The following is a 22,697-nucleotide window of genomic DNA, read 5'->3' as shown; positions in this document are numbered from 1 at the left end:
GGCCAAGCAGCACACACCATCCCTGCCCTCCTCATTCTTCTTGAGTAGCTGCCTGCAAACATTCTAGCTGGCTATCTTATCCTCGGTGCCCTAATCCAGCTTCAGACATTGGCTCCAGCCCCTTGCCTTTGGAGATCCTTTCAAACTCCACTTCCTGGCATTCTGGAGTCAGTTTCCCACTTCACATTCAGCTCTGAATATTTACCTGCTTTCAACATCTGCCACAGCTTTGGATAAGAGACCCCTCCATCTACTCCAGTCCCCAGTCAGCCTGGGCATAGCCTCACCTGTGTGCAGGAAAGGAATTTTCATATTCACAGTCAAGCTCATTGAAAGAATAGTCTATACATACATGTGTCTAGACACTCTCTCACCTCCTATCTACTAATCAAACCACTATAATCTGATTTGTACCCATCTCACACACTGTCATTGTATCATTGGAATTGCCCTGTTTCTGGTCAACAATGGCCTCCTAATAACCAATTCACAATGTATCAAGTCCTTAGCTTACTTGATCTTATCATGGTTTTTGCTACTCTCAACAACCCCCTCCATTTTCCTTAGGACTTTGGAGGCCCCTTTTTGTCTGGCTGAGGTCTTACTCTCTGACCATACATACTCAGTGTCAGTTGTTGATTTGCCTTCCTGTGTCCTCTCCTTAGAAGTTGGTGTTCCTGATGATTCTGTTTCTGGCCATCTTTTCACTTTAAGTCTTCCTCCTCGATAGTCAAATGTGCTCCTGTTCTTTTGAATACCCCCTCTATGCTGTTGACCCCTAAATCTATAGCTAAAGGCTAGACCTCTCTGCTAATTCCCAGGGCCATATATCCAACTGCTCCCTGGAGATGTCCTCTTTATCTCCCAGGCTCTTCATCTCAACATGCTAAAATTGATCTCTTCACTTTCTCCCATTTCCATGACCTTCTTCTTTTCAAGAGTTCCCTAAACTTAATTGAGGGGACTACATCTTCCTAGCCTCCTGGACTCTGCCTTCTCCTTTACTCATTATAACCATGATCACTAACTGGGCCTTGTTATTTCTATCTTTTAAATTCATTATTTCTTTTCTACTACCTCTGCCATCACCTTAATTCAGGCTCTCAGCTCTTGTTGCAATAGTTAAAATACCTTCCAACTGGATTTCTAGCATCTCATCTACTCTCTCCAATCCACCTCCACATGGCCGCTGGAGTGATATTTGATAAAATGTAAGCATCATCACAACTTTCCCTTATTTAAAATCTTTCACTAGCTCTCCTCTAGAACAAAGCCCAGGCCTGAAGCAGGGCATGTAAGTCCTTTTTTCTTATGCTGCACTCAGCTCCCAGCTTCTCTTCACCTTGGACTTCACATTCCAGCCAATCCAATCTGCTTCTAGTTCCCTAGACACACCATGTTGTTTCATTCCTCTGTAACTTCACACTGGCAGTGACCTTTCCCTAGAATATTATTCCTCCATCCCCTTGTAATGCTTAGAAAACACTCAGGTTTGACCCAGCAATCCCATTACCGGGTATACACCCAAAGGAATAGAAATTATTCAACTACAAAGACACATGCACATATATGTTTATTGCAAAACTATTTACAATAGCAAAGTCATGGAACCAACCCAAATGCCCATCAACGATAGACTGGATAGAGAAAATGTGGTGTGTATACACCATGGAATACTATGCAGCCATAAAAAGAAATGAGATTATGTCCTTTGCAGGGACATAGATGAAGCTGGAAGCCATCATCCTCAGCAAACTAACACAGAAACAGAAAACCAAACATCACATGTTCTCAATTATAAGCAGCAGTTGAACATCGAGAACACACGAACACAGGGAGGGGAACAGCACACACCAGCATCTGTTGGTGGGTTGGAGGTAAAGGGAGGGAACTTAGAGGATGGGTCAATAGGTGCAGTAAACCACCATAGCACACATATACCTATGTAACAGAAATGCACGTTCTTCACATGTATCCTGGAACTTAAAGTAAAATTTAAAAAAAGAAAGAAAAAATATACACATAACCTGAAAAAGAAAAGAAAACACTCAGGTGTCCATCAATATTCAACTTAGTCATCATTCTCAAAGGATTTCCATTGCCATCTTACTGTATTTCTGTGACAGTGTTGACCCCTTCCCACTTTCAGAACTTGAGCATACTTTATTAGACTTAATATAGTATATGCATATTTATTTATTTATATGTCAGTTTATCTTTCCAGAGAAATGGAAAGAGAAATTACTGTGTATGAGGCAAGCACAGTGCCTCATACACAGTAAATAACATATAGTAGAAAACAAATGTTGGCAAAATTAAATTGAACTAAACACAAAACACATGATTTATTCATTGATGTCTTTCTTGACATCTCCCTCCTACATGCTGAATCTAATTCTCACCAAAGCCAGTCAGTTCTGTTTTCAAAATATCTCTAAAATCCTCTCTCACCACCTCCAGTTTCTACTTTGTTGGTGCCACCATAATCCTTCACTCAGATGACTGTAATGTCTTCTGTATTAGTCTGTTCTCACGTTGTTTTAATGAAATGCCTGAGGCTGGGTAATTTATAAGAAAAGAGGTTTAATTGGCTCATGGCTCCACAGGCCGTACAAGCATGGTGGCTGCATGTGCTTCTGGGGAGGCTTCAGGGAGCTTTTACTCGTGGTGGAAGGCAAAGCCAAAGCAGGCATCTTCACATGGCTGGAGCAGGAGCAGGGGGCAGGGGGAGTATACAGTACCAAGTGGGGGATGATGCTAAATCATTCATGAGAACTCCGCTCCCATGATCCAGTCACCTCCCACCAGGCCCCACCCCCAACTGGGGATTACAACGCAACATGAGATTTGGTATGGACACAGATCCAAACCAGGTCACCTTCCCAAATAGTTTTCCTGCTTTTGTCCTTGTCCCTCACCAAAATCTATCTGCAACAAAACAACTTGAATGGTCCCTTTAAAAACCAATCAGAGTATGCCACCTCTCAGCTCAAAATCTTCCAACACTTCCCATATAATTCAGAGTAAAACCTGAGTCCTACAAGGGTTACTTGGTCGCATCTCTTCCACCTCCAGCCTCTCTAACCTTGTTTTCACTCTTTTTACTCGACTCCAGCCACATTGGCGTTCTTTCTGTTCTCCGGCATCATAGAAACACTCTCTCCTAAGGCATTTGCACTTTTTATTTCCTCTGTTTGGATGCTCTCCTGCCAAATGTCCATGTGGCCCATTCCCTCACCTCCTTTATGACTTCACTCAAATGTCATCTTCTCCACCAGGTCTTGCCTCACTACCACCTTACTTTAAATTGCCCAAACACCTCTGCTTTATTTTTCTTCATAGCACTTACCACCCTGGACACATATATTTTAGCCATTTATGTGTTTACAGTCTCTGTCTTCCACTAGAATATAAGTTCCATGTGGACAGGAATTTTTGTCTTTTTTATTCACTGCTGTATATCTGGCTATTAGACCAATGTCCTGAACATTGAAAAAACTCATTAAATATTTGCAGAAAGAATTGGTGGGTTCTGCAATGAAGGTCTCCCACAGGGTTTTCATTCCTAACACACAGTTTGCCTTCTATTTATTATGCAATTTGTGTGCTATTGATTTTTTCCCTTATAACTTCTTCTTATTCTCCATCTTGTATCTTCTGCAAATATTCCCCCATTCTCTTATCAGATGTAACCACACCTCTTCTTTATTTTTGAAACTGGCCTTCAGCAGTATGAAACTTGAAAGATAAAAATGGAAACGTTCTCCCACTTATCATTACAATTTTAGCAAAAATATTTTTCTATAGAAAACTTCTGGGTTTATATTGTCTAGAATTCTTCTGGCAAATAAAATATCCAATCATACAACGAACACCCTTCCATATTGTATCTCCTCCCCCTTTACAAAAATAGAAATTTCGAAGCATCTATATGTTCATTTATGAGTCTCTAAAGGAGTTCGTCTCTACCTTCTCTCAAAATGAAATATTGTGGAACAATCATATAATGGAATAGAACACATCAATAAGTTGAGAGAGAGTATAAACAGGTGCTTCTGGGGTACTAGTAATGTTGTATTTCTTGACCTATAAGATGGTATTTGTTGGGTTGTATACTTATGATTAATACCATTTTTTCTCTATGTTATATTTCAATAAAAAATTGAAAATAAATGATGGAAAAGTGTTTTTTAAGAAGTTCTATCTGATAAATGACACACAGCAGAAGCTGGAGAAGGCTAGGGAGAGGGAAAACAATTGGCTAGGTGATAACTGGGAAGAAAGTGAGGTAAAAGCCCAGCAGTTGCCACAGGATTCTAAGTTGTGGTACTTCAGTCAACAAGACCAACTTTAAGATTCTTTTAAAACTAGCGCTGATCACGTCACCATCTTCCTGGTGAGAGATGGCCGAGAAGTGGTCAGTTTGGGGAGGAAAGGGTTTTTTTGTGTGTGTTTGTGTGTGTGTGTGTGTATATGTATATGTGTTTTTTCCCCTATAATCTTTTTTTTTTTTCTTGAGACATGGTCTTGCTCCATCACCTAGGCTGGAGTACAGTGATGTGATCTCAGCTTACTGCAACCTACACCTCCCGGGTTCAAGTGATTCTCCTGCCTCAGTCTCCCAAGAAGCTGGGAATACAGACGAGTGCCACCATGTGGAGCTAATTTTTGTATTTTTAGTAGAGATGGGGTTTCACCATGTTGCTCAGCCCGGTCTTGAACTGCTGGGCTCAACTGATCTGCCCACCTTAGCCTCCCAAAGTGCTGGGATTACAGGCGTGAGCCACCACATCTGGCTCCTTATAATCTTAATTCAAGTAATTTCTCCAAAAATAATTTACAAAAGAAAAAAAATAATCTGAGAGAGAGAACAGTAAGTGTCCTAGGTCAAGTTCCTCACACATCATAGGTAAGTAGATGATGAGTCAAGGATTCAGGTGCCTGTGATTTACTAAGGAGACACTCCCAGATAAATCAGTAATTGAGTGAGAAAAGCAGGATAGGGAACGGGAAAGCCAAGCCAGGGCATGATTTTAGGTGACTCCCCAGATTCAGCCTGATCCTGTGGGATCCTCAGAGCATAAATTACCCTGTGGAGTTGTCAGCTGTGCTTGGAGGCAAAGGGGTTCGGCTTTTTGTCCTCCCACACTAGCCACTCACCTCTACCAAGCTTCAGAATTCTGAAAAGGCTGCTCCAGTGCATACCAATTGCATAATAAAGAGAGGGCAATCCTCTGAGTGTCCCAAACACAAGCTGATATCAAAGCATGCAGAAGATTGGGGGATGAGCATACAGAGCTGATAAAAAGAATCCAAGGAAATCTGGGCAGGTGGAGTGCATTTTTTTCCTTTAAAAAGTTTATTTTTAAAATAAGAGGGCTTAAGGCAAAGATAAATTATATTGTCATAATAGAGGGAGTTTCAGGAAAGTCAGGATATATTTGTTCATGTAAAATTATGTATAATTACATATATTTATTATATATATTTTATATAGATTATTTCTTTTTTTGGTCACAATTTGTCTTTAAGCCCATTTAACCTAAAGGAGTCCAGTTTACGGAGATGAATACACTTGCAGCACGAAGAGCGAGTGCTCAAGTGAGAGAATATGACACTACTGATGTGTACCCTACATCCTACATACCAAGAGGACCTGCTACATCCTCCTGACCAACCAACCCCTACCCCAGGGCAGCCATCACTTCCATGCCACAAACTGAATAAATGCTCCCAGACAGGGATATTTATATTAATGCAGGATTTTTGCTCCTTAGCTCAGCTAGGTCGGGCTTCTTTTCTCACAACCAGGAAAAATTAGGTGCACTGAATCAAGAGAGTGAGCAGAGTAGAATTTATTAAGCAAAAGGAAAGCTCTCAGCAAAGAGAGGGGTCCTGAAAGCCGGTTGCCTCCTTCACAGTTAAATATCCCAGCTTAAGGCATGAATTCCTGGAGGCTCTACCCCGTCCTTTCAGTGCGCATTCGGGCCCTTAGACTGAGCTACTCCATATTGATTTGTTTCCCTTACTGCACTTGTGTTAAGGAATGGAATTTTCCACTGCGGGCATGTTTAGGCAAGCTCCCTTATCTGCGCAAAACATCTGGTATAAACACTTGTAGGACGGGTCAGAGATTCTAGGGGACCCTTCCCTTACTGTCTGCCTAAAGCAAGCTGGCTAACTTCTTTCAATATGATTGGAACATAGGGCAGTTGACAGTTTCTAAGCTTCTAGTAAGCCTCTCCCTTTCTTGTTTGACCCAGTGAGAACCAAACATTCCTTGGAGGGTCTCTTTGGGAGAAACTCCACTGCAAATAGAATTAAAATATTTACACCTGTTGATTAATAAATCCATCCTGAAGGGAGAAGAGAGATTGGAGCTGCTCATACTGAAGAAGGTAGACAAGGAAAGGGTGCAGCCAAGATGGAAACAGAATCATTGACAAAATGGCGTGTGGGAAAGTGCTTCACATTGCTTACCCGAAACTTTTCCAATATATTGAGTCCCCAGTGAGGAGAGACCTAAGTGGCATTATAGTTTGAAGTAGAAGTGCCATGATACAACTTTTGTTCTAAAGTTATTACTGATGGATCAAAACCTGTTAAATGACTTGAGTTGTGACTATGAGCAATATATGTATGGTGTGTCACAGGGAACATTTCCTATTTGCCTCTCTTATTGTCACTTTTTCATTTCTCAACAGAAGCTTTCACTATGTCCTTTTAAAAAGATACCTTTTAAAGAAGAGGACATGCTGCCACCTATTGAAACAATGCAAATACATACAGATACCCAGTTCTAAGAACATCAGGACCTTGTCACCCCGTACCTGGCGAAAAGCAAACAATATAAATTCTAAAAAAAATTCTCAACTTTTTCTATCCTGGACTTTACAAAGATTTCCACTACCTAAATCAGTTCTAAAAGGAGCCTCAGGGCCAGGAAAATCATTTCTTCTTGGATCCACAGAACTTAAGTGTGAAGAAGAACAGGACTGTTTGAAACATGCTGTGATATACCTTTCGGGATGGACCTGCTCACACAGAAACAGTGGAGAAGGGAGCTCGCAGGATCCTGAAACTGGCAGAATGCCTGGTCACTGGCTCTTGGTAACATGACCTTAATCTAGTTGGGGTTCTCTTTAGTTCTTTAACCGGGAAATTGTTATGCTTTATCCTTCATTTGTGAAGAAGCCAGAAACATGCTGCAGATTTCCTCATCTGTGAAATAGCTGTAATAAATCAGCCTCTCTAAGATCATAGAATGTTCACAAAGATAAAATGGAATAAGGTATGGGAAAATGTCTTATAAAGTGTTTACACATTCAACAATGTAGAAGCTTGTTTTCAGACTTATTTTGCCTGTAGTGACAATAGCTTGTGCTGAATTCTCACCTCATCCCACTTAGGGAATTTCTTTCATGACAAATAGCCCATGTGAGAACCTCCTTTCTACAAACTTGGCCTCACTGAACTGTATTTTAATACACAGTTTCTTAATAAATGAAGAAGTCATTTAAAAAAATGTTCCTAGTGTTTGCCACAGAAGAAAGATCTGAGGTTGCAGCATTTTAATTAAACACATAAATTAAATCTTCTTTTACAGCTGCCTTTGATCATACTTCCTTCTTACAAAAGTTTATCATTATTTTCTGCGTAATATAGGTTTCCTCAATATAGTCTCAATGTTTTAACTATTTCTGCATTATTTAGTGTCTTTTATCCCTTGATTCTGCTCACTTCTAGTCTAGCCTCTGTTGCTTCTACATTTAATGTTGTAACTTCTTTTTCTCTGTCGAAAAGCAACAAAAAACCAAAACCTTTTGTTTTTGTCTGCCTAACATCTATCCTCCTTCTTCCATTATCAGAATCCCTCTTTTTCTCTGCAAATCCCTCATTGCTCAACTATCAGTCTATGTGGTCAACTGGGGTTGGTCTCACTCCATCCCCAGCTCCAGGTGTGAGTACATAACACAAGCTAGAGCAATGGGAAGGCTTTCTGTGCCATTTCTTGTAATTATTTAGAGAGAGATATTATTTTCTTACTGGGGTTGCTAAGCTGATGAGATTTGGGCTAGAGTACCAGTGGCCATCTTTATCATTCTTTGGGGAATGCTTTCTGAGTCCAGACAAAAGCCGAGTAAGAGAAAGGGAGACAGATTGTGCCTGAAGGTTCACCGCTAACCTATTTACGTGAGCCAAAAAAAAAAAAATCCCCTTTTATATTTAAGCCAGTTTCAATTGTATTTCTGTCACTTACAATTGAAGAGTGCTGAATTCATAGACTCCTCAATTCCACACTTTAAATTATCTTCCACACAACTTTTATAAAAGAATGATGGTATTCAGATCCTCACCAAACCCCCAGTTAAATGAAATTAAGGTGTAACCCCCCCTCTAGGAGTATCCTCTCTGGCTAACCAACTGTAGAAAACAAGAATGTAGAATCCCCTTCCCACTCTTTGTAAAATGAGCCCGGTCAGTTTATGAAGCCTACCAGTCAACTTAGAGCATTAGGTCTTAGCAGTAGTAGGCTGGCTTCTTGCAGGTTACAGAGCCAGATATAGAGTCCACTCCCTGAATACATGCTTTGTAGTAAGGCTACATTACCACGAAAATGGCAGAAAAGTCCCTAATCATGTAGAAGAGTTACACTGAGTAAAACATTCTGAGATCCCACAGTTGTTTGTACTGTTTATGTTCCTTTGACAATCAGAAAACATCACTTTGTCAAGCATGGATTGGTACCATATTAAAACATACAGAATTTGGTGTAATGTCCTCTATTTTTTCTGGTCTGGAATCTACTACAGAAAATAGATCTTGCTGGAAAGGATTTAGAGTCTAGTTGGGGAGACATACAATTAAAATTCATAATTACAGCACAGTGTGGCACACTCTGTGATAGGTGAATGTTCACTACTATGGGTACCTAGGTGTGGTGGTGGATGCCTGTAGTCCCAGGTACTCAGGAGGCTAAGACTGGAGGATTGCTTGAGCCCAGGAGTTCAAGTTCGGCCTGGGCAACATAGTGAGACCCATCTCTAAAAGAAATACTATGGGAAAGCTCCGATTCTGGTAATGGTCAAGTAGTTTAGACCAACTATCCCACAAATAACAACGATAAGCCTCAAATAAAATATGAAAAGCCACTATTTGTAATTCACCCACCAAGAACAGTGAAAAGTAGGCAAAAGTGAAGAGAGTTTGATTACTGAAAGAAGAAAATCATAATGAATGAGAGCTACATTTACATGACTTTTGCCTTGGGGGCTCTCTCCAATCCATGAGATGTAGAGAAACCAGAACTCAAGAAGAAGCCTTCAGTGTATTGATTTGCAGGATCAGAGAACACAGTTTGGGGTGGCAGAGTAGCTGGGAATTGAGGGAGAAAGTTGGAGTAGGGAGCCTCTAAACCTGCCCATAAACTGCCTCAAATCCTTGAACAGTCCCTGAACTGTGCATGGACAAGAGAGACTTCAGGAGCCCAATGGACAGCACTATCTGAAAGGCTCAGCAGAGATTTCAGCTGGTATTCACTTCAGTGTAGATAGAGTTGGCATATAGTTCCCATCAAGTCAGAGAGACTTGGCAAACACCTTGGGCTTTCCATTGAAACCCCACAGGGGCTAGTCCTTAGCAGTCAAGATATAGGAATTAATCCTAAGACTAAAAGCAAAACAAAAACAAACATATCCTAACAAAAATGTGAAATTATGCCTCCACAAATTCAAGTGATGAGCCAGTAATTTAAATGCCTACTACAACAAATAGCCATCATCTCTAGAGAAAGATAACAGATTGCAGTCTCTATAATGTATCATGCATAATATCAGTATACACAAAAATAATAGGCACACGAAGAAATAGGAAAATATGAGTATAGAAAGCACTTAAGAGAAATATACCCCAGGATAATCCAAAGATTGGTATTGGCAGACAATAACTTTAAAGCAACTATTATAAATGTGCTCAAGGGCTTAAAGGAAAAATGGTTATAGTGAGTGAATAGATGAGAGTCTTAGGAAACACAGAAATTATAAAAGCAGTGGTAATTATAAAACCAAGGAGTATAATATCAGAAGTAAAAAAACCACTGGATGGACTTAATTGGTTGAATATAGCAGAATAAAGGGTCAGTGGACTTGTACACATATATTTGAACATTCCCATTTGAAGAACACAGAGAATGAAAGTTGAAGAGTGGTTAGAACCTTGGGGACATAGAACAATATCAATTGGTCTAAAATGTGAAATTGGAGTCCCAGAGGGAAACAAGGGAGATAATGAAGCAGAAAAAGTCTATAAAAATGGTGGCCAAAAATTTTCCAAATTGGGTAAAAAACATTAATGTGTGGACCTAAGCACCTTAGAGGATCGCAAGCAGTATAAATGCAAAGATGATGATGCCTACCATAGTTAAACTGGTAAAACCAATGGGAAAGTGAAAAAAATTTAAAGCGTCCAGAAGAGAAAAAATGATGCATTATTTACGGGAAAAATATGACGAGAATGATATCTGACTTCTCATCAGAAACAAAGACAGAAGAAAATGAAAAAACTGATAAAATTTGAGGAGATATTAATAAAACATTCAAAAAGATGACAATGAAAAAACATCCTTAGCATGCCTCAAAGAAACTAAACCCCAAATTCTATATTCAATAAAAATATCCTTCAAAAATTCGGCAAAATAAATGTATTTTCAAAAAAAGTTTTAAAAGCGAATAGATTTCCTACAAAAACTATTAAAGGAAGTTCTTCAAACTAAAGGAAATAATAGCAGATAGAAATTTGTCTATGGCCATATCGCCCTGAACATGCCCAATGGCATCTGATCTCAGAAGAAATTCAGATATACAGGAAAAAATAAAGAATAATAGAAATAGTTGATATATGGGTAAATATTAAATTATATCATTTTTCCTCTCTTAATTTCCTTCAAAGACCAGTAACTGTTTAATGCCAAAAATTAAAATTATAACATCTTCTTGTGGAGATTATAAAAAATCTATAATAACAGCATACAAGATGGAGTAGTGGTAAATTAAATTACATTGTTTAGGATTCTTAAATTTAACATGAAGTGGTACAAATTAACACTACACAGACTATGATGAATTAAAAATTAATATCATAATTCTAGTAGTAGCTCAAAAGGATTAAAAAAGGAATACCAGGCCGGGCATGGTGGCTCATGCCTGTAATCCCAGTACTATGGGAGGCCGAGGTGGGTGGACCACTTGAGGTCAGGAGTTCGAGACCAGCCTGGCCAGCATGGTGAAACCCCGTCTCTACTGAAAGTACAAAAATTAGCTGGGCATGGTGGCGGGTGTCTGTAATCCCAGCTACTTGGGAGGCTGAGGCAAGAGAATCTCTTGAACTCAAGAGATGGAGGCTGCAGTGAGATGAGATCGTGCCACTGCACTCCAGCCCGGGCGACAGAGCAAGATTCTGTCTCAAAAAAAAGGAGGGAATACTTAAATATGAGGGAAATTAAAATATAATAATAAAGATATTTAATTAACCCAAAGAAGGCAGGAAAGAAGAAACACAAGAATAAAAAGCAGATGGGATGAAGAGAAAACACACAGGAAAATGATAGACTTCAATCCAACCATATAACTAATAATATTAAATGAAAATGGACTAAACACTATTAAAAAGCAGAAACAGACTTTGTAAAAATATAAAACACACCTATATGCTTTCTACAAGAGACACACTTTAAATATAAAATCATAGGTAGGTTTAAAGGAACAGAAAAAGATATGTGATAAAAACATTAAGTATTAGAAGGTGTGTTCTAATGTTAACATCAGATAAAATACACTTCAAAGCAAGAAGTAGTACCAGTGAAAGAGATGAACATTGAACATTTCATAATGATAAATGAATCATTTCATCAGGAATACATTATAAGTGCGTATGCATCTAACACACAGCTTCAAAATACATGAAGCAAATACTGAAAAAACTAAAGGAACAAATAACCAAATCCACAGTTATAATTGGCAATTTTTAACACACCTCCCTCAGTAATTTGTAGACCAACTAGACAAAAAAAAAATCACCGAGTATACAGAATATTTGAATATCACTGTTGATATGGTTCAGATGTTTGTCCCCTCCAAATCTCATGTTGAAATATGGTTCCCAATATTGGAGGTGGGGCCTGGTGGAGATGACTGGCTCATGGAAGCAGATCCCTCATGAATGGTTTAGCACCATCCCCTTGGTAATAAATGAGTTCTTGCTCAGTTAGTTCACATGATATCTGGTTATTTAAAAATGTGTTGCACCTCTCCCCTTGCTCTCTTGCTTCCTCTCTCACCATGTGACATGCTTACTCCCACTTCGCCTTCTGCCATGCTTGTAAGCTTCCTGAGGCCCTCACCAGAAGCAAATGCCAGCACTGTACAGCCTGTAGAATTGTAAGTCAATTAAACCTCTTTTCTTTATAAATGACCCAGCCTCAGGTATTTCTTTATAGTGACACAGGAATGGAGGAATGGACTAATACAACTATCAAACAACTCGCTCTAACTACTATTTATGGTACACTAACAACAACTTCAATATAAACATTCTTTATAATTGCAAATAGAATATTCAAGAATATGACCAGCAAGACAGGTCATATTCTCAGCCGTAAAATAAAACTCAATAAATTTCAAAATCTCAAAGTATGTATTTTATTACCACAATGAAATTAAATTAGAAATCATTAATAATAAGATAGCTAGATAAGTCCTAAGTATTTGGAAATTAAGAAATAGATTTCTAAATAACCCATGAGTCAAAGAAGAAATCACAAAAGATACTAGAAAACATTTTGAATTAGTAATAATACAAACACAACATACCAAAATTGTGGGATGCAGCTAATTAATTTTTTTTTTTTTTTGAACAAAGTCTTGCTCTGTTGCCCAGGCTGGAGTGCAGTGGCATGATCTTGGCTCACTGCAACCTCTGCCTCTCAGGTTCAAGCGATTCTTCTGCCTCAGCCTCCCGAGTAGATGGGACTACAGGCGCGTGAACCGCCATGCCCAGCTTTTTTTTTTCTTAGTAGAGACGGGGTTTCACCATGTTGGCCAGGCTGGTCTCGGACTCCTGATCTTGTGATCCGCCTGCCTCGGCCTCCCAAAGTGCTGGGATTACCGGCTTGAGCCACCGCACCTATCCTGTACAGGGACTTTTTAGCATTAAATACTTATAATACAAAAAAAGGTCTAAAATCACTAGGATTCCATCTTAAGAAGCTAAAAAAAGAAGAGCAAAATAAACTTGAAGGAAGTAGAATGAAGAAAATAAAGAAAAGAGCAGAAATCTATGAAATAGAAAACAAACAAAAAAATTAAGAAAAGCCAAAAATATGTTCTTTGAAAAGATTAATAAAATCAACAAATCCAGACTGGCACAGTGGCTCATGCCTGTAATCCCAGCATTTTGGGAGGTGAAAGAGGGCGGATCAGTTGAGGCCAGGAGTTCAAGACCAGACTGACCAACATAGTGAAACCCCGCCTCTACTAAAAATTCAAAAACATAGCTGGATATGGTGGAGTGTGCCTGTAATCCCAACTACCCAAGAGGCTGAGGCACAGGAATCTCTTGAACCTGGGAGGGAGGTTGCAGTGAGCCAAGATTGTGCCACTGAACTCCAGCCTGGGTGACAGAGCGAGACTCTGTCTCAAAAAATAAAATAAAATAAAGGACAAATCCCAAGCAAGACTGACAAATAAAAAATGAGGTTTAGATAACCAATTATAAAATTAATTTTATAATTTTTAAAATTTGTTTACATTTTAAGAAGTAGATAAAATGGACAAATTCTTTGAAAGATAAATTTACTAAAACTGATACAAGAAAAAATAGAATATATGAAGAGCTCTACATCTATTAAAGAAATAGAGTTCATAATAATAATAAAAACAGTCTCACAGGAACACTGTCAGCCCAGGGCTTCCCTAGTGAATTATATTGATCATTTTTTAAAGAAATGATATCAAGTTTACAAAAACTCTTCTAGAAAACAAAGGATGAGGGAATACTTCCATATTTATTTTATGAGGTCAGCAGAATACTGATACCAAAACTTAAGTAAATCTTTTGAGAAAAGAAAATCAGAGACCAATATCCTTCATAAACATAGAAGCAAAAAATACTTTTAAATTGACAAGTTTTATCTAGCAATATATAAAATTGTATTAATCATGACTACGATTCATGCAAAGAATGCAAAGATTGTGTAACATTCAAAATCAATTAATTCACTATATAAACAGAATAAAGGAGAAAAAACAAATGATTATTTTAATCAATGCAAAAGAATTTTTGAAAATATTTAGCACCTCTTCATCATTTAAAAAGAAAAAAAAGCTCTGCAAACTAAGGAGAAAACTTCCTTATTCTGATAACGGAAAATTTTAAAAAACCTACTGCTAACACTAAACTTAATGGTGAGATATTAAACTCTTCTCTTAAGATCAAGAGCAAAGCATGGATGTGTAAAAAATGCTAGCAGTGTTCATAACAGCTTTATTCATAACAGCCAAAAAATAAAAGCAGTTCAAATGCCCATCAATAGCGCAGTGAGTGTTTAACCAAACTGTAATATGTTCATGCAATGGAATTCTACTCAGCAATTTTAAAAAAGAGAATGAACTACTGTAACATACTACATGGATGAATGGCAATAACACTATATTAAGCAAAAGAAAACAGACACAAAAGAGTGTGATTCCATGATTCCATTTATATGAAGTTCAAGAATAGGCAAAACTAATCTGTGGTGGTAGAAATTAGGAGGGTGGGGTGGGTGTTTATAAATGGTGGGGGTGAGGATTGACTGGGAAGGAGCACAAACATTTTTCTATATTTTTATTGAGGTAGTGGTTACATGGGTGTGTATACATTTATTAAAACTCCTTGAATTAATACTTAAGATTTGTGCATTTCATTGTATGCAAATTTTCCTCAATAAATAAAAGCTACTATTGGAGCCTAGAGAGTAAAGAAGGCTTCCTGGAGGAGGTAGATGTTTGAAGAACAAGCAGGAGTTGACCAGGTGAAGGACAGAGGAAGGGGATTTGAAGTAGAAAGTGTGACATGTGGAGAGGGACAGACCTGTGAGACAGCACAGAGCCTTCAGAAGGAGGGGCAGGGAGAGGAAGAAGCTAGAGAAGAAAGTAGGGGTCAAATTGGAAAGGGCGCATGGATTAAGTAGTTTGAAGTTTATCCTGAAAGCTAGAGGAAGCCATTGAGGCATTATATTTTGGCAAAATCAAATTGAGGGCAGAGTCAGGGTGTGGGTGTGAAGGTACATGGTCCAGGATCAGGGAAGTCAGGCTCCAAAGTGGTACTGAACAAGTGGTGAGGGTCTCAGCCAAGGTGGAGAGATGAGCCTATCAGGAAGGAGAAATATTTAAGAGATCGTAAGGAACAAGAATCTACAAGATTAATGCAGGAGTGAATGCTGGGATGGATGAGAGGGAGATGATGAAGTTGACAGAGGGGATCTAGGTCCTAAAATACTCCTTCCTCTCATTTTTCCATTAGCCCATCATTAGCTTCTGAGAGTTGGGGTTACACAGGGTATCAGGGTAGGAGTTGAGAGTAAAAACTTGATGACAATTTGGTTTCTTAAGTTATCTGTAACTTCAACTAAAAGGAAAGACTTAGAAAGCAAAAAATATGTTTTGCCTTGAAAATATCAAAGTTTTTACTAACGTGAAAGAAAAACTTTACTGTGATATTGAAAAAAAGTGTAATTCACACACACAAAAAACCTCAATAGCTGAAACACCCAAACACCCCCACCCCCGCAACATTCACTGAATACTTACTATGTGCCAGGCACTATCTTAGGCATATTTTATGTATTATGTTACTGAATCCTGGCACTATCTTTTGGAGGTTCATATAATTATCATACCATTTTTCAGAGCAGAAACTGAAATTGCCCAAGAGCACACAGTTTGTAAGTAGGGGAGGCAGGATCCAACGACGGATTGATGTCTGCCTTTGATAATAACTCTTTAAGGATGTGAGCTCTAAGGTTACAACAGATAATTTTTATTTGCCGATCTCACAGTCCTCAGTTATTTGAAATAAAAGGTGGAGAGATTGTTGAAGAAAAGCTGCTAGTACTGGGAAGAGACCAGGAGAATTGCCTTGAATTAAGACATATTCCTAAGGAGTTGAAACTCAGAATGTCAGAGATAATGAAAATCCATCTGTTACAGGCTGAATTGTGTTCCCCACCCCCAAATTTATATGTTAAAGACCTAACCCTTAGTACCTCAGACTGTGACTATATTTGGAGATAGGGCCCGTAAAGAGGTGATTAAGATAAAATAGGTGACAAGTTAAAAATTAGGGTGGACTTAATCCAATCTGACTGGTGTCCCTATAAGAAGGAGAAATTTGGATGGACGTAGAAAAGTCAGGCTCTAAAGTGGTACCAAATGCTCATGTGAGGACACACTGAGAAGACAGCAATCTGGAAGTCAAGGAAAGAAGCTTCAGAAGAAACTAAACCTGCTGTCTTAGTCTGTTTTCCATTGTTCATAACAGAAAACCTGAAACTGGGCAAATTATAAAGAAGAGAAATGTATTTCTTACAGCTATGGAGGCTGAGAAGTCCAAGAACAAAGGACTGCATCTGGTAAAAGCCTTCTTCCTGGTGGGGACTCTCTCCAGTGTCCTGAGGCAGCACAGGGCATCACATAGCAAACGGGCTGAGTGTGCTAGATCAGGTCTCTCTTCCTTTTCTTACAAAGCCACAAGTCCCATTCCATGATAATTTATTAATTCATTAGTCCAAGAATGAATTAATCCATTCATGAGATCAAAGTCCTCATGACCCAATCACCTCTTAAAGGCCCCACCTCTTAATCTTCTAATACTGCCACACCAGGGACTAAGTTTCAACATGAGTTTTGGAGGTTACAAACATTCAAGCAATAACACCTGCTGACACCTCGATTTTGGATTTCCATCCTCTGGAACTGTGAGAAATTTATTTTGGTTAAGCCACCCACCCTGTGGCATTTTATAACAGCTCTAGCAAACTAATAATACTTTATCCATCTGCCATAGTTTGGATATTGTTTGTCCCCACCAAAACTCTTATTGAAATTTGATTCCCAATGTAACAGTAATGGGAGGCAGGGCCTAGTGGGAGGTGTTTGGGTCTTGGAGGTGAGTCCCTCATGAATGATGTAGTGCCATTCTTGTGGTAGTGAATTCTCACTCTGGCAAGACTAAATTAGTTCCTTCCAGAGTGGGTTATAAAGCCAGGACACCTCTCTTCTTTGCACATGTCCACTTCCCCTTTGATCTTCTCCACCATTTAATGATACAGCATGAAAGCCCTTTCCAGAGCCCAGGGTCATGCCCTTGAACTTCTCAGCCTGCAGAACTATGGCATAAATGAGCCTCTTTATAAATTACACAGTCTCAGGTATTCTGTCATAGCAACACAAAACAGACTAAGAGAAAATTGGTACCGAGGAATGGGTGTGGCTATAAAGATAGGTGGCTTTGGAATTGGGTAATGGGCAGAGGTTGAAAGAGTTTGGAAGAGTAGGCTAGAAAGTCTGTATTGCCATGAACAGAGCATTGAGGGTGACTATGGTGGAGGCTCAGAAGACAAAAAGACATGAGAAAGTTTGGAACTTCTTAAAGGCTGGCTGAGTGGTCATGACCAAAATAATGATAGAAACATGGACAGTAAAGGACATTCTGACAAGGTCTCAGACAGAAGTGAGGAGAAACTTATTGGGAACCGGAGCAAAGGTCACCAATGTTACACCAGGGAAAAGAACTTGGCTGCATTGTGTCCATGCCTAGGGCCTTGTGGAAGGCTGAACTTAAGTCAGTGAACTAGGATATCTGGTGGAAGAAATTTCTAGGCAGCAAAGCACTCAAGAAGCTGTGTGTTTACTTCTAACAGCTTATGCTCAGTTATGGCAGCACAGAAATAACCTAAAGACAGAATTTAAAATTAAAAGAGAATCAGAGTATTAAAAACTTGGAGAATTCACAGTCTGGCTATGTGACAGAGAACGAAAAAGGAATTTTCAGGAGAGGAATCCAAGGGTGTGACTCAGCTACTGCTTGCTATAGAGATGCGCATTGACAAAAGGGAGCCAGATGCTAATAATCAAAACAATGGGTAAAAGGTTTCAAAGGCATTTCAAAGATCTTTGAAGACACCCTTCCCATCATGAGTCCAAAGGCCTGAGAGGAAAGAATGGTTTGGGGGGACAGTCCCCAGGGTACCACACTCCTACATTATCTCAGGACACTGCTCCCCACATCTTGGTTGCTTGAGCTAGAGTAGCCATGTCTCAAATGGCCCCACATATGGCTCAGGCTGTAGCTCTGGAGGGCTGAAGCAGTAAGCCTTTGTGGCCTCCATGTGGTGCTAAGTCTGCAGACTCACAGAATGCAAGAGCTATGGAAGTGTGGCTTTCTCCACCTACATTTCAAAGGCTGAATGGAAAAGCTTGTGGGCCCAGGGAGAGATTTGTTGAAAGAGTGGAGCCACCACAGAGTGCGACTACTAGGGAAATGCTGAGCAGAAATGTGAGGTCAAAATTGCTGCAGAGTCCCCACCACAGCAATGCCTAGTGAAGCCACACAGGTGGGGCTACAGCCAGGACCCCACAGTGGTGGAGCCACTGGCTGTGTTCAGCCATAGCCTGGAAAAGCCACATACATTTAACTCCAGCCTGTTAGAGCAGCCATGTGGGCTACAACCAGCAAAGCCGTGGGAGTCCACCCCTTGCACCATTGAGTCCAGGATGAGAAACATGGAATCTAAGAGTTTATTCTGGAGCTTGAAGATTTAATGACTTCCTTTCTGGGTTTTGGACTTGTGTGGGGCTTGTCATTTATTTCTTTTGACTAATTTCTCCCTTTTGGAATAGGAATGTTTACCCAATGCCAGTACAACCATTTTATCTTCGAAGTAAATACAGTTGACTCCCTGAACAACGTGTGAGTTCAGGTGCTGACCCCTTGCAGAGTCAAAAATCTACATATAACTTTTGTCTCCCCCAAAACTTAACTATAATAGCCTACTGTTGACCAGAAGCCTTGCCAATAACATGAACAGTGAATGAACACATATTTTATATGTGTATTATATACTGTATTCTCATAATAAAGTAGGCTAGAGAAAAGCAAATGTTATTCAGAAAATAATAAAGAAGAGAAAATACATTTACTCTTTATCAAGTGAAAGTGGATCATCATAAAGGTTTTCATCCTCATAAAGGTCTTTACCCTTCATTCTTTTTTTTTTTAATTTTTTTTTTAAATTTTATTATTATTATACTTTAAGTTTTAGGGTACATGTGCACAATGTGCAGGTTAGTTACATACGTATACATGTGCCATGTTGGTGTGCTGCACTCATTAACTCGTCATTTGGCATTAGATATATCTCCTAATGCTATCCCTCCCCACTCCCCCCACCCCACAACAGTCCCCAGAGTGTGATGTTCCCCTTCCTGTGTCCATGTATTCTCATTGTTCAATTCCCACCTATGAGTGAGAACATGCAGTGTTTGGTTTTTTGTCCTTGCGACAGTTTACTGAGAATGATGATTTCCAATTTCATCCATGTCCCTACAAAGGACATGAACTCATCCTTTTTTATGGCTGCATAGTATTCCATGGTGTATATGTGCCACATTTTCTTAATCCTGTCTATCATTGTTGGACATCTGGGTTGGTTCCAAGTCTTTGCTATTGTGAATAGTGCCACAATAAACATACGTGTGCATGTGTCTTTATAGCAGCATGATTTATAGTCCTTTGGGTATATACCCAGTAATGGGATGGCTGGGTCAAATGGTATTTCTAGTTCTAGATCCCTGAGGAATCGCCACACTGACTTCCACAAGGGTTGAACTAGTTTATAGTCCCACCAACAGTGTAAAAGTGTTCCTATTTCTCCACATCCTCTCCAGCACCTTTGTTTCCTGACTTTTTAATGATTGCCATTCTAACTGGTATGAGATGGTATCTCATTATGGTTTTGATTTGCATTTCTCTGATGGCCAGTGATGGTGAGCATTTTTTCATGTGTTTTTTGGCTGCATAAATGTCTTCTTTTGAGAAGTGTCTGTTCATGTCCTTTGCCCACTTTTTGATGGGGTTGTTTGTTTTTTTCTTGTAAATTTGTTTGAGTTCATTGTAGATTCTGGATATTAGCCCTTTGTCAGATGAGTAGGTTGTGAAAATTTTCTCCCATTTTGTAGGTTGCCTGTTCACTCTGATGGTAGTTTCTTTTGCTGTGCAGAAGCTCTTTAGTTTAATTAGATCTCATTTGTCAATTTTGGCTTTTGTTGCCATTGCTTTTGGTGTTTTAGACATGAAGTCCTTGCCCATGCCTGTGTCCTGAATGGTATTGCCTAGGTTTTCTTCTAGGATTTTTATGGTTTTAGGTCTAACGTTTAAGTCTTTAATCCATCTTGAATTAATTTTTGTATAAGGTGTAAGGAAGGGATCCAGTTTCAGCTTTCTACATATGGCTAGCCAGTTTTCCCAGCACCATTTATTAAATAGGGAATCCTTTTCCCATTGCTTGATTTTCTCAGGTTTGTCAAAGATCAGATAGTTGTAGATATGCGGCGTTATTTCTGAGGGCTCTGTTCTGTTCCATTGATCTATATCTCTGTTTTGGTACCAGTACCATACTGTTTTGGTTACTGTAGCCTTGTAATACAGTTTGAAGTCAGGTAGTGTGATGCCTGCAGCTTTGTTCTTCTGGCTTAGGATTGACTTGGTGATGCAGGCTCTTTCTTGGTTCCATATGAACTTTAAAGTAGTTTTTTCCAATTCTGTGAAGAAAGTCATTGGTAGCTTGATGGAGATGGCATTGAATCTAGAAATTACCTTGGGCAGTATGGCCATTTTCACGATATTGATTCTTCCTATCCATGAGTATGGAATGTTCTTCCATTTGTTTGTATCCTCTTTTATTTCATTGAGCAGTGGTTTGTAGTTCTCCTTGAAGAGGTCCTTCACGTCCCTTGTAAGTTGGATTCCTAGGTATTTTATTCTCTTTGAAGCAATTGTGAATGGGAGTTCACTCATGATTTGGCTCTCTGTTTGTCTGTTATTGGTGTATAAGAATGCTTGTGATTTTTGTACATTGATTTTGTATCCTGAGACTTTGCTGAAGTTGCTTATCAGCTTAAGGAGATTTTGGGCTGAGATGATGGGGTTTTGTAGATATACAATCATGTCATCTGCAAGCAGGGACAATTTGACTTCCTCTTTTCCTAATTGAATACCCTTTATTTCCTTCTCCTGCCTAATTGCCCTGGCCAGAACTTCCAATACTATGTTGAATAGGAGTGGTGAGAGAGGGCATCCTGTCTTGTGCCAGTTTCCACAGGGAATGCTTCTAGTTTTTGCCCATTCAGTATGATATTGGCTGTGGGTTTGTCATAGATAGCTCTTATTATTTTGAGATAGGTCCCATCAATACCTAATTTATTGAGAGTTTTTAGCATGAAGCATTGTTGAATTTTGTCAAAGGACTTTTCTGCATCTATTGAGATAATCATGTGGCTTTTGTCTTTGGTTCTGTTTATATGCTGGATTACATTTATTGATTTGCATATATTGAACCAGCCTTGCATCCCAGGGATGAAGCCCACTTGATCATGGTGGATAAGCTTTTTGATGTGCTGCTGGATTCGATTTGCCAGTATTTTATTGAGGATTTTTGCATCAATGTTCACCAAGGATATTGGTCTAAAATTCTCTTTTTTGGTTGTGTCTCTGCCTGGCTTTGGTATCAGGATGATGCTGGCCTCATAAAATGAGTTAGGGAGGATTCCCTCTTTTTCTATTGATTGGAATAGTTTCAGAAGGAATGGTACCAGTTCCTCCTTGTACCTCTGGTAGAATTTGGCTGTGAATCCATCTGGTCCTGGACTCTTTTTGGTTGGTAAGCTATTGATTATTGCCACAATTTCAGAGCCTGTTATTGGTCTATTCAGAGATTCATCTTCTTCCTGGTTTAGTCTTGGGAGGGTGTATGTGTTGAGGAATTTATCCATTTCTTCTAGATTTTCTAGTTTATTTGCATAGAGGTGTTTGTAGTATTTTCTGATGGTAGTTTGTATTTCTGTGGGATCGGTGGTGATATCCCCTTTATCATTTTTTATTGTGTCTATTTGATTCTTCTCTCTTTTCTTCTTTATTAGTCTTGCTAGCAGTCTATCAATTTTGTTGATCCTTTCAGAAAACCAGCTCCTGGATTCATTAATTTTTTGAAGGGTTTTTTCTGTCTCTATTTCCTTGAGTTCTGCTCTGATTTTAGTTATTTCTTGCCTTCTGCTAGCCTTTGAATGTGTTTGCTCTTGCTTTTCTAGTTCTTTTAATTGTGATGTTAGGGTGTCAATTTTGGATCTTTCCTGCTTTCTCTTGTGGGCATTTAGTGCTATAAATTTCCCTCTACACACTGCTTTGAATGTGTCCCAGAGATTCTGGTACGTTGTGTCTTTGTTCTCGTTGGTTTCAAAGAACATCTTTATTTCTGCCTTCATTTCGTTATGTATCCAGTAGTCATTCAGGAGGAGGTTGTTCAGTTTCCATGTAGTTGAGCGGTTTTGAGTGAGTTTCTTAATCCTGAGTTCTAGTTTGATTGCACTGTGGTCTGAGAGACAGTT

At 39.1% G+C, this 22,697-nt stretch overlaps 1 long non-coding RNA gene across 1 annotated transcript in view; it reads right to left on the bottom strand.

Moving 5' to 3' along the window:
* Positions 1-22,697, bottom strand: part of LOC112133086 (uncharacterized) — a 146,245-nt gene that overhangs the window by 17,636 nt on the left and 105,912 nt on the right. The window lies entirely within an intron of this gene.

This window comes from Pongo abelii, chromosome 3 (assembly GCF_028885655.2).
Source record: "Pongo abelii isolate AG06213 chromosome 3, NHGRI_mPonAbe1-v2.0_pri, whole genome shotgun sequence".
NCBI lineage: Eukaryota > Metazoa > Chordata > Mammalia > Primates > Hominidae > Pongo > Pongo abelii.
The sequence above is the reverse complement of the archived record's forward strand: the minus strand, read 5'-3'. Positions and strand labels throughout refer to the sequence as shown.